The following is a 12589-nucleotide window of genomic DNA, read 5'->3' as shown; positions in this document are numbered from 1 at the left end:
GAGTTCACTCCCGCGGCTGCTGCAGCGTCTGGGATCCGCGGCGCTCTGAAGCCAGGCGCGGATCGGAGAGGGAGCTGTGCGGAGCGGATCCGTAGCCGGCGCCCGCCACGCCGCACCTTCCCCGCCGGCGGTTGGCGAGCCCTGGGATCTGCATCTCCGGTCCGGCTCTGCGCCGCTCTCCCGCCCTCCTGTCCTTCTCCGCACACGCCGGAGGCCGAAGACCGAGTCCGCAGCGCACCGGCCCGAGGTAGCGGAGACCTGGGAGGGAGGACCGGCTCCCGCCTGGGGCACCGGCAGGGCCGCCTCGGGGTGTGAGTGAGGGTCCGAGGCCCACCCTCCGCTCTGGCGCTCATCCGCGCGCCTCCCCCCCCTCCTCCAAGGGCCAGGGCGCCGTGGCGCGCAACTTTGAACCAGTCCGTAGGGCGAGGGCTGCTGACCCCTTGGTCTGGAATGCAGCGGCCCGTCCCCAGACCCATCCCCGGGTGAGACAGCCGAGCCGCAAGATGCCACCCACCGCCCGCTCCTCTTCTCCCCGGGTTTTAACGCCCCGCTTCTCCTCCACTAACTAGGTGACCTGTGGGCTCTGGGCCGATCACAGAAGAAATTGGCTCCTCCGGAGGAGGTTGCTTGAACAGGAAAGACAGATTACAGCCAGAGAAGAGGCCAGTCGGAAAGTAAGTTTCCTTCCCCCGGCGCTGTGTGCTCTCACCTACCTGGAGGACTTTCCACGCCCACCTGCCGGCCTTTCTCTGCGGCCCCGCGTGGCCGCAGGGCGGTCAGAGCCCCAGCCCCAGGGGAATCGGGGATCGTAGCAAGAGCACCCTCAGAAAAGGCATGGCATTAACGGGTTTGCAGGAACGATTGAAACCCCAGCACTTTTCCATTCATCTTTGTGTTAAGGGATCTGAAGCTGGAGATGTAAAGTGAGCGTCGAGTTGCTGTGTAAGAGCTCTTAATTGCCCAGAACGATTAAATTAATTACCTAGAGAAGTTATTCAGAGTGCGCGGATCTCTTTATGATGTGTTCAGGTCCTGCAACTTTTTTTTTTTTTTTAAGTAGGCTCCACTCCCCCTGTGGAGCCCAACAGGAGGACTGAACTCAGGACCCTGAGATCAAGACCTGCCCGAGCTGAGATCAGGAGTGGCGCTTAATTGACTGAGCCACCCAGGCGCCCCCTGCAACTTTTCTTTTTTATAAAGAACTATTTTGAGTTCATTTTAATTACACAACACAGTAACGCGGTGACTTAAAAATGCAAACAGTACAGAATTATTGAGCATGAAAAGCAGATCTACTTTCTAATCCTTTTCTGTTTTACATATGTCTTCATTTGTTCAGCAAACATTTATTGAAAACTTACTGTTTCAGGCATAGTGTTGAAGAGCTGAAAATACTGTGGTTAAAAAAAAATGTGTGTGTGTATATATATCCAGAGAAATCTTTAGATTTTGTATGTGTGTGGGTTTAAGATTTTTGTTTTGTTTCACATAAATGAGATCACATAGTGTATATTCTCCAACCTTTTTTTTCTTTTCAATAGAACCGTGTTTTAGAGGTTGTTTCAGTTTAGTACATAAGCATCTGCCTTGTTAAGTTTAACCTCTGTACAATATGGATGTATACTATGTGCATACCATAGTATGTTCATCTTTTCCCTGTGAGTGATCCTTCTGGGTGCTTCTAATTCCCCCCTACCCCCCAGCAAGCCTTGCTGTAGTGGACATCCTTGTACATGATTTCTAATGCTGACTCTTGAGTATTTCTTAGGATAGACATGTAGGCCTGAATTGCTGGTCTACAGATTTCTGAAGTTAACATTATTGTGTGCCCTTTTGAGTGAAATCTGTCTTGGGCTCTGGTGGTATAGCAATGAAAGGTAAGTGGATTAATGGATTGTTAGAGTCTGGCTGATTGGTGATTCTTAGTGTGATGACTCTGCATTTAATGGAGGTGTGAAGAACATGTGGGTGAGGGATGGCTCAGAAAGGGGGAGACACTTCCAGACCCCTGCAGTGCCCCCACCTCTCTACCCATCAGAAAAATCCTTATCCTTCCAGATCAAGCTCAAGATGCTTTCTCCTTGAAACTTTGGTAACTGCTTCTGCCAATGTTGACCTCACCCTCTTCTGGATTCCTTAGATAATAGTATTAGCCAGCATTATTGAGCTTACCACTACTAGGCACTCTATTAAGTACTTTATACCCCCCTATGTGCACAAAACCCTTTGATATAGGTCTTATTTTCCTCTTATCACCATTTATTTAACAAATTTTTTTAGTATTTTATTGTGTGCCAGACATTTTAGGCACTGGGGATCCAGCTGAGACTAACACCCTGCCCTCACGGAATTTATGCCCCAGAGGGAGATGCAGAAATTTAAAAGGGTAAACGAAGGGGCACCTCTGTGGTGCACTTGGTGGCGCAGTCGGTTAAGCATTCAACTCCTGGTTTCAGCTCAGGTCGTGATCTCAGGGTCATGAGATCTGGCCCCATGTCGGTTCTGTGCTCAGCGCAAAGTGGACTTGAGATTCTCTTCACTCCCTCTGCCCCTTCTCCTGCTCTCTCTCTCTCTCAAATAAATAAATAAATATTAAAAAAAAAGTGGTAAACAGTGTAATTTCTGGTACTAATAAACGTTGTGAATAAATCAGGGTATGGGAATTAGGAATGACATGGGAGGGGAGATACTCGTAGGCAGGTGGTCAGGGAATTCTCTGAGGTGGTTGTATGAATAGAGACCTGAATGGTTCAGATTTGGGGGAAGTGTTCTAGGTTGAGGAACTAGAAGGTGTCAAGGTCCTTAGTCAGGAGTGACCTGAATGTTGGAGGATCCGTAAGAGAAAGCCAGAGTGGCTGGAGCAGAGAGGAGAGGATGCGTACAATACGAGGTCAGGGTTCATCTTTACAGAAACTGAGGCAGAGAGAAGAAAGTTGCCCAAGGTCCTACGGGTAGTAAGAGGCAGATCTGGGATTGAGTCCTAGCCAGGTCTTTTTGACTTTCTCAGGTTAGTATTTTCTTTCATACTTCTTTGACACCTGGTCATACCGTCTGATATAATTATTTAAACTTATCTGAATGTAGCTACTTTTTTTGTGACTCTGCTTCTTGAAATTAGGGACCAGGTTTGTATCTTTTTTTTTTTTTTAAGATTTTATTTATTTATTTTGAGAGAGAGAGTGCTTGCACGGCAGGGGATGGGGCAGGGAGGAGAGGGAGAGAGGATCTAAAGCAGACTCCATACTGAGCAAGGAGCCCAACCTGGGGCTCGATCTCATAACCCTGAAATCATGACCTGAGCTGTAACCGAGAGCCGGACACTTAACTGACTGAGCCACTTAGGAGCCCCCAGATTTTTATCTCTTAAAAAATATTCCCCAGGGGTGCCTGGGTGGCTCAGTCGTTAAGTGTCTGCCTTCGGCTCAGGTCATGATCCCAGGGTCCTGGGATCGAGCCCCGCATCGGGCTCCCTGCTCAGCCAGGAGCCTGCTTCTCCCTCTCCCACTCCCCCTGCTTGTGTTCCCTCTCTAGCTGTCTCTCTCTCTCTCTGTCAAATAAATAAATAAAATCTTTAAAAAAAAATATTCCCCATAGCCCATAATAAGAGGTGTACCACAGTCGTTCTTGAATGAATGAATTACAGCAAGATGCTTCCCTCCCCTCTCTTGCCACCCCTCCCCCATTCTTTTCTCTTCAGAGGCCTGTCTGGGGCAGCAGTGACCCTGGAAAGGAGGTGGTGGTTCATGACTGGGTCATTCAGCCTTCACTCTGCCAACATGGAGCAGCTTCTCTTTCTCTGGTGCTGGGCCAAAGCAGAACAGAGGTGCAAGAGTGGCACAAAGATGAATAGAGGTCAGCCTCCAGGCTTTTGGAGCTGACAGTCCCAGGTGGCTACACAGCACAGCACTCAACAGGTGAGAATGGTCAGCCCTTCCTGGGAGGAAGGCTACAAAAAGAACTTTAAGAAGAGGTGTTGTGTGAGTGAGGTCTTGAAGGAGAAACACTGTGTCAGCCGGGCATGCAGAAGAGTGAAGGCGGGGACGTCCCAGGTAGGGACCAGCATGTGCAAAGGTCCAGAGGATAGGAATGGAAAGATGGATTTGCCCTGAGTGTCTGGACAGGGCTGGAAAGGTGATGGTGGGAGGCCCTGTTGTTCAGGCCTTTGGACTTTATTCCACAGACTGGGGAGTTTGTGGAACCTGGGAAAACAGTGGGAGGTGCTCCTCCAAAGAAAAGGGTGAATGGGGAAGCGAGCTGCTGGAGACTTGCTTAGAGGCCTTTGCCAGTGGTCAGCCCACCCAGACGCAAGGTGGCTGAGACCCTACAGAAGAACTGGGAGTCCCATTCCCTGTGGAGTTGTTGTGTCAGGGAGAAAGGAGGTTTTTTTTAGACTCCTCGGTGTCCAGAGTGTCAGAGGCAATGGTAGTCCTACTAGCAACAACACAGAGTGTAGTTGATACACAGGTAACTGGGGATAAGCTGGGGGTGGGGTGGGGGTGGGGCCGGGGGCAAGGAACTGGGTAAAAAGCTAGGGGGGCAAGAGAGCTGGATTTTAAGTGCTTCTTTATCTGACATTTATCTTCATGGCAAGAATGAAGATGGCCCAGGGCCATGATGACTGTTCATGTTCCAGGGTGTGCAATGTTATTTTTATCTCTAGGATTAGAATCATTACCAAGTGAAATTCTCAAATGTGTGACTTTTTAAAAAAAAAAAAAACTAAGTTAAAGGAGAAAAATCTGAGCAGATCAAAGGTCGATGAGATAAAGTAGAGGGCAAAGCAGAGTGACTTGTTATTGTGATGTTACCAACATGGTAAATAAGATTTAAAAACACCAGTAATTGTGAAATCTGTGGATTTGGAATGCGGCACTTGTGTTGAAGCCTCAGTCCCTACAGAAACTCAGAAGTACTCAGCATAGGGCGTTAGAAACACTTAGAATTCTTAAAAAGTTACTGTTATAAACGTAATTTAATTGTATAAGCGAGATTTGGAAAATAAAGCCCAAAAGGGGAAAATTGACTTTTACTCTTATCACTCTTGGGATGACTGTTAGCTTATTTATAAACTTCCTTCATTATTTGCTTTTGCTGCATCAGGTTATTAATTTTTAGAAATAAAAAAATCTATTCTTACAACTGACAGAGCACCAGTATTAACATCTTTGGCATATTGCGGTCCAGTCAGTCTTTTCTGTATTTTTTTTTTTCTTTTTCTAAACTCCATGGTGTGTGTGTTTTAAGAGCTTTAAAAGCTGCCCATTAGCGAGGCTGTCGTTATTATCAGTAAATCTGTGGCGTCTCGCTATCCTGGCAGATTGACTGGTTTAGTCAGAGGCATCTCCGTCCCCCCCTCACCCCAGCCCCGGGTCCTCTCCCTCTGCTGCCCCAGGGCAGTGCTGCACCCAGCCTGCTTTCTCAGCTTCTGCAGCGGAGGGACAGGACTGCTAGCACATTCGGGCAACCCCGCAGTTGATGCTGCTGGCTGTTTCTTGTTTCTAATCTCAACTGTGCCTGCAAATGCTTTTCACTTGTTATCTGTCAACCTCTTGCGACTCAGTGAGCCTTGTGCTCCATCTCTGCCTTCCTTATTCTCAACAAATGACCTCTGTTCTTACTTCGAGAAAACTGACACCATTGTGTCTGGTTTTCTTCCACTTTCTGCCCACCTCGATGCACCTTCTTCCAAAATTTTATATAGATCTACAATCTATTTTCACTTCCTCATCTAGTTTCAGGACGGGCTTGCTTTCTTTTCAAGGTCATCTTCTCTGTGAGTACCCTTGACCTCTGCCCCTTCTTCTCTACCTGTTCTGGAGCCCATACTGGTCATCTCTTTTCTCGCCTCCAGTCTTTTCCTCTCTGCGGGCTTCTCCCTTTTGGTTTATAAATTCATGCCATTTGCCTTCATTTTAAAATCTCTCCCATTACTTTGTGTCTCCCATTATTAGCTCTTGTACTATTTCTCCCTTCCCTTTCTTCTGAAAGAATCGTCTTCATTTGCATGTTTCTTACTCTCCCATTAGCTTTAAGGCTTTTCTTTTATTATCCTATCTGTTTATTGAACATAAAAGAAATGTATGCAGCCATATATGTAGTTATAAAACATAATAAAATAGAGAATGCTTATGAACCTACCACCTGACCAAGAACGAGAATATTATCAGTGCCATGGCCATCTACCCATCTACCTGTTCCTTCTCTTGTGTCACCCGTCACTTAGACGTAACCACCCTCCTCAGTTTTTTGTTTATTGTAACCCAGCTTTTGTTTTTGTTTTTGTAAAGTTTTATCACATATATATGAATGCCTGAACAATACATTATTGACTTTTGCTTGTTTCTGAGCTTTATAAAAATTCTATCATAATGTGTTTAGTCTTCTGGTACGAGCTTCTCTCATTAGACATTACATTAGGGAAGTTATCTATTTATGTAATTTAAATTAAAATGTTTCATTTTTAATTCCAGTATAATTAACATACAGTGTTATGTTAGTTTCTGGTGTACAATATAGTGATTCCACAATTCTCTACATTCCTCAGTGCTCACCATGATGAGTGTACTCTTAATCCCCTTCACCTATTTCACCCATCCCCCACCCAACTCCCCTGTGGCGACCATTAATTTGTTCTCTATATTTAAGAGTCTGTTTTTTCGTTTGTCTCTCTTTTTTCCTTGTTTTATTTTTTAAATTCCACATATGAGTGAAATCATTTGTCTTTCTCTGTCTTATTTCACTTAGCAATATACCCTCTAGATCTATCCATATTGTTGCAAATGGCAAGATTTCATCTTTTTTATGGCTAATATTCCATTTTTTATATATACACAAATACACACCACATCTTTAATCCATTCATGTATGGATGGACCCTTGGTTTGCTTCCATATCTTGACTCTTGTAAATGATGCTACAGTAAACATAGGGGTGCATATCTGTTTTTGAATTAGTGTTTTAGTTTTCTTCAGGTAAATATCCAGTACTGGAATTACTGGATCATATGATAGTTCTATTTTTAATTTTTTTGAAGAACCTCCATACTGTTCTCCACAGTGGTTGCACCAGTTTGCATTCCCATCAACAATGCACGTGGGTTCCCCTTTCTCCACATCCTCACCTACACTTGTTGTTTCTTGGGTATTTGATTTTAGCCATTCTGACAGGTGTGAGGTGATAATCTTATTGTGGTTTTGATTTGCATTTCCCTGAAGATTAGTGATGTTGAGCATCTCTTCATGGGTCTTTTGGCCACCTGTATGTCTTTGAAAAAATCCTCAAGTTCTCTGCCCATTTTTAATTGGATTATTTGTTTTCTTGGTATTGAGTTGTGTAACTTCTTTATATGTTTTGGGTATTAGCCCTTTATCAGTTACGTCATTTGCAAATATCTTCTCCCATTCAGTATGGTAGGTTGCTTTTTTGTTTTTTTGATGGTTTCTTTTGCTGTGCAGAAGCTTTTTATTTTGGTGTAGTCCCAGTAGTTTAATTCACTAGACGTGGCGTTTCTAAGATTCGTTGCTGTGCGTTATGCCATTGTGGGAATACAGCATCATTTATCCTTTTTCCTTGAAGGATATTGGGTGGTTTGTGGGATTTTGTAGTTATGAGCCATCTCCTGGTGGACACTGGCACTCTGTCCACTCTATCCACTTCTGTTCAAGTGTTTCACCACTTGTCTGGAACCTCTTTTGTTTAGGTTTCCATGAATGCCAAAGGCATATCCTCCCTGATTCTTCTTTTAATAGTCTCTCTACTATATTTTTTTTAAAAAGCTTTATTGAGATATAATTCACAGATACATGCAATTATCAACAACAGTCAACTTTAGAATATTTTCATTACCTCAGAAAGAAACCCTACACCTTCAGCTATCACTGAAGCTGCCTCCCCATGATCCCCATGCCTAAGCAACTACTAGTCTACTTTCTAGCTCTTTAGATTTGCCTATTGTGAAGATTTCATATAAACGGAATCTTTGTCTTGTTCCTGATCTTAGGGAAAAGCTTCCAGTCTTTAACCATTAAGTATGATGTTGGTTGTGGGTTTTTCATAGATAACCTTTATCATGTTGCAGAAGTTCCCTCCTAGTTCCTAGTTTCTTGAGTGTTTTTATCATGAAAGGGTTTTGGATTTTGTCAAATGCTTTCTCTGTGTCTATTGGGATGACCATCTTTTGATTTTTATTCTATCCATGTGGTGCATTCCATTAACTGATTTTGGATGTTAAACCAGACTTTCATTCTTGGGACAAATCCCACTTGGTCGCAGCATGTAATCTTTGTATATGTTGCTGGATTGGGTTTCCTATAATATTGTTGAGGAATTTTCATGTCCATATTCACATGAGATAATGGTTTGCAGTTTTCTTGTGATGTCTTTGACTGGTTTTAGTATCAGGGTAATGCTGGCTTCATGCATAGAATGAGTTGAGAAGCGTTCCTTTGTCTTTTATTTTTGTTTGTTTTTTGGGGGAAGACTTTATTAAAATTTTGTATTTTCCTCAATCTTTGATGGCATTCAGTGTTGAAGCTGTTTGAACTTGGGCTTTTCTTCTTGGGAAGCTTTCCTACTAATTCAAGATCCTGTTGAAGGTTGATTCAAATGGTATATTTCTTCTTAAGTCAGTTTTGGTAGTTTTTCTTTCTAGAATTGGCCTATTGCATCCAAGATATCTAATTTATTGGCATACAATTGTATCTAGTATTCCATTATAATTCTTCTTTAAGATCAGTGATAATAAACCCCTCTTTCATTTCTGATTCTCTTACTTTGAGTCTTCTCTCTTTGTTTTCTTGGTCATTCTTGCTAAAGGTTTTATCAATTTTGTTGCTCTTTTCAAAGAATCAGCTTTTGGTTTCGACAATTTTCTGTATTTTTCTATTCTCTATTTAATTAATTTCTACTCTAATTTTTTATTCTCTTGTGTCATGGGTTGAACTGTGTCCCCTAAAAGATAGGTTAAAGTCCCAAGCCCTCGTACCTGTGAATGTCATCTTACATGGAAGTAGGGTCTTTGCAGATGTAATTAGTTACATTAAGATGAAGACATACAGGATTCTGGTGGACCTTAAATCCGATTTCTGCTATTCTTACAAGAATGTCATTGAAGACATAGAGAAGAGAAAACCATATGATTATAGAAACAGATTGGAGTGATGCTTCTATTAAACAAGAAATGCTAAGGATTGCCAGCAACCACCAGGAGGTAGGAGAGTGTCATGGGACAGATTCTCCTTCAGGGCTCCAAAAAGGAAAATTTTGACTTCTAGCCACCAGAACTATGGAGAATAAATTTCTAATACTCAATTTGCGGTATTTTGTTACAGCAGTACTAGAACATTAATATAATTTCCTTCTGCTTCCTTAGGTTTAGTTTAGTCATCTTTTTCCAGTGTCTTAGGCAGAAGGTTGGGTTATTGATTTGAGATCCTTCTTCTTTCTTAATACAGGCATTGACAACTATCAGTTTCCCTTTAAGCACTGCTTTAGGTGCATCCCATAAATTTTGGTATGTTATGTCTTCATTTCATTTGTCTCAAAAGTATTTCCTGATCTCCCTTTTGATTTCTTCTTTGACCCACTGGTTATTTAGGAGTGTCCTGTTTAATTTCCACATATTTGTGAGTTTTCCCAGATTTCTTTCTGGTACTGATTTCTGATTCCACTGTGGTTGAAGACCAGACTTTGCATTACTTCCACTGTTTTAAATTTATTGAGATTTATTTAATGGCCTAGCATATGGTATATCCTGGAGAATGTTCCATGTGCACTTGAAAATGGTTCTGTTATGCTGTTCCCAGGTAGAGGGTTCTGTATATATCGGTGAGGTCTGGTTGGTTTATAGTGTTGTTCCTGTCTTCTATTTTGCAATTCTGATACCAGTTCCAGTGTGTGGGTTTTTTTTTTCTGCACACCAAGCAATTCTTCGGCCAGCTGGGTGTCCTACAATTTAACTTAATCCTTAAGTTATCTACTTGGAGATTGCATCAGATCCCACAGGTTCAGGGCTCAGTCCTACAAGACTACCCTCCTACCTGCCACTTCAGACACCATTTGTAAGTCCATGTTGTCACCTGTGCGTCTGACTGACCAGCTATAGGATGGAGGTTCCAACAAGCCCCTCCTTCAATTAATTTGCTAGAGTGACTCACAGAACTCAGGGAAGCCAGATGGAAGTGCTATAGTGGGCAAGGTCTGAGAGAGAACTTTAATCTCACATCACTTAGAAAATTCCAAGGGCTTTAGGGGACCAAAGATATATTTCTTTTTCTTTTTTTCTTTTTTTTAAGGATTTTATTTATTTATTTGACAGAGAGAGAGAGAGCACAAGAAGGGGGACCGGCAGGGAGAGGGAGAAGCAGGCTCCCACTGAGCAGGGAGCCCGATGCGGGACTTGATCCCAGAACCCTGGGATCATGACCTGAGCCGAGTGCAGAGCTTAACCAACTGAACCACCCATGCGCCCCCCAAATATGTATTTCTTATTAATAAATCACAATATTACCTGTTTCCTTGTTGACACTCTGCACAGTTTTGTTCATTATTGAAAGTAGGTGTTGAAGTCTCCAACTGTCACTGGGAAATTGTCTTTTTTCTTTTCATTTCTGTCAGTTATTTTTGTTATGTATTTTATGTGCTATTATTAGATGTATATGTTTATAATTTTTATATCTTCCTGGTGGCAACTTTTATCATTATAAAATGTACCTTTTTGTTTCTGGTAACATTGTTTTAAAGTCTGTTTTGTTTATCAGCATAGCCACATCAGCTTTCTTACGGTTACTGTTTGCATGATACATCTTTTTCCATTCTTTTATTTTTAGTCTAATTGTGTCTTTGAATCTAAAGTTTATCAAACTTTCTGGATGTGTAGGCTATTTTTTTTTTTTTCCATTAAATTTGGGAAGTTTTCAGTCACTATTTCTTCGAGTATTTTTCCTGTTCCTTTCTCGTGGTCTCTCATTACACATATGTTGGTGTAGGCCATGGTGTCTCAAATTTCTATGAGTGTAACCGAACCCAAGCCCGGCTGCCTGATGCGCAGCAAAGCCAATCACCAAGACAGGTTTGCAGCAAGGAAAGGGTTTATTTGAGAGGCAGACAAATGAGATGGGAGGGCAAGCCTCAAACCCACTTCCCTGAAGGGGGACAGAACAAGTTTTTTATAACCTTTAGGGGTTGAGATTATATACATATTGATGAAAAGGGCTGGGAAACTTCTGACTACTCATGAGGAATGGTGCAGTGTGTGCACTGAGCAAACATGTATGTAACATATGTCCCATGTTCACTTTAGGGGTAGACAATACCAGAATGAGATAAAATTCAGCCCCTGATGTCAGGACGTTATCTTAGGACAGGGAGAAGGGGTGTGGGCATGCTCCAAGGGCTGGTATAAACTGGAGGGGGTCTTAGGCTCCTTATCTTGGGTAAGGAAGGCAGGGCCTTGCTTGTTCATAGGCTGGAACCACATCAGTTGACCTTGAGTCCAGGCTTCTGCAGAGACCACAAGTGGATTTGATAGTGGGGTCTGAAAAGACACAATAGCTGATTAGGGGGAAACAGTTCTCTGAGAAACAAGCTTTAAGCTTTCTGCTAGTTGCAACCTCATTAACCCTATGGGGCTCAGTTTCTTGATTTTTGTTTTGCCTTTTTTTTTTTTTATGATTTTATTTATTTATTTGTCAGAGAGAGAGAGAGCACAAGCAGGGGGAGCTGGAGAGGGAGACCAGGCTCCCCGCTGAGCAGGGAGCCCAATGCATGGCTAGATCCCAGGACCCTGGGATCATGACCCGAGTCCAAGGCAGATGCTTAACTGACTGAGCCACCCAGGCGCCCCTGTTTCATGAGGTTTTATTCAGTTTTCTTCATTCCTTTTTCCTCTCTTTTGTTAGATTGCATTATCTCTTTGATCTCTTCTTGCTGGCTAATTCTTTCAGTTCTCATCTACTGTTGGACCCAACTAGTGAATTTTCATTTCAATTACTATACTTTTCAACTCCAGAATTTCCATTTGGTTCTTTTTTATACTTCCTATCTCCTTATTGATATTCTCTATTTAATGCAACATTGTCATCATCCCTTTCTTTATTTAAAATGGTTTTAATGGTTTCTGTCTTTGTATATTAAATCCTACATCCAGTTGCAATCGCAGGCAGTTTTTGTTGGCTGCTTTGTTTCCCCCTGGTGTATGGATCATACTTTTCTCTTTCTTTGAATGTCTCAGAATTTTTTGGTAGAAACTGGACATTTTAGACAATTCTGGGTACTGCTGCTTCCTCATCACCACCGCCCTTTAATGGGATGTTCTTGAGCTCAGTGTTTTGAGATTTGTTCTGATCCCAGGCCTTCTCTCCCTGGCTCTCTCCCCCTCACCACCCCTGCTACTCCAGCAAACTGGCCAGCCTATAGTTTATTTAGCCCATTGGTCCAATTGATCTACCAATCTCCTCCCAGTTGCCTTTCACCCAGGCAGAATTTCTGAGCCAAGGCTTGAGCTGGAAATGGGGACAATGTCACACTTCTCTCTGAGTGATTCTCCCTCTTCAGGAGCTGAGTGCTTGGGGAAGGGAATTCGCGGGGCCAA

At 42.8% G+C, this 12589-nt stretch overlaps 1 protein-coding gene across 1 annotated transcript in view; it reads left to right on the top strand.

Moving 5' to 3' along the window:
- The first annotated feature begins 53 nt into the window (after positions 1–53).
- Positions 54–12589, top strand: part of ATP7B (ATPase copper transporting beta) — a 73978-nt gene continuing 61442 nt past the window's right edge. The window contains exons 1-2 of the mRNA XM_036101330.2: positions 54–247; positions 570–674. The gene's annotated coding sequence lies outside the window, so the exon portion shown is untranslated. The remainder of the gene's footprint in view (positions 248–569; positions 675–12589) is intronic.

This window comes from Halichoerus grypus, chromosome 4 (genome assembly GCF_964656455.1).
Source record: "Halichoerus grypus chromosome 4, mHalGry1.hap1.1, whole genome shotgun sequence".
Taxonomy (NCBI): domain Eukaryota; kingdom Metazoa; phylum Chordata; class Mammalia; order Carnivora; family Phocidae; genus Halichoerus; species Halichoerus grypus.
This window is presented reverse-complemented; position numbering and strand designations above follow the sequence as displayed.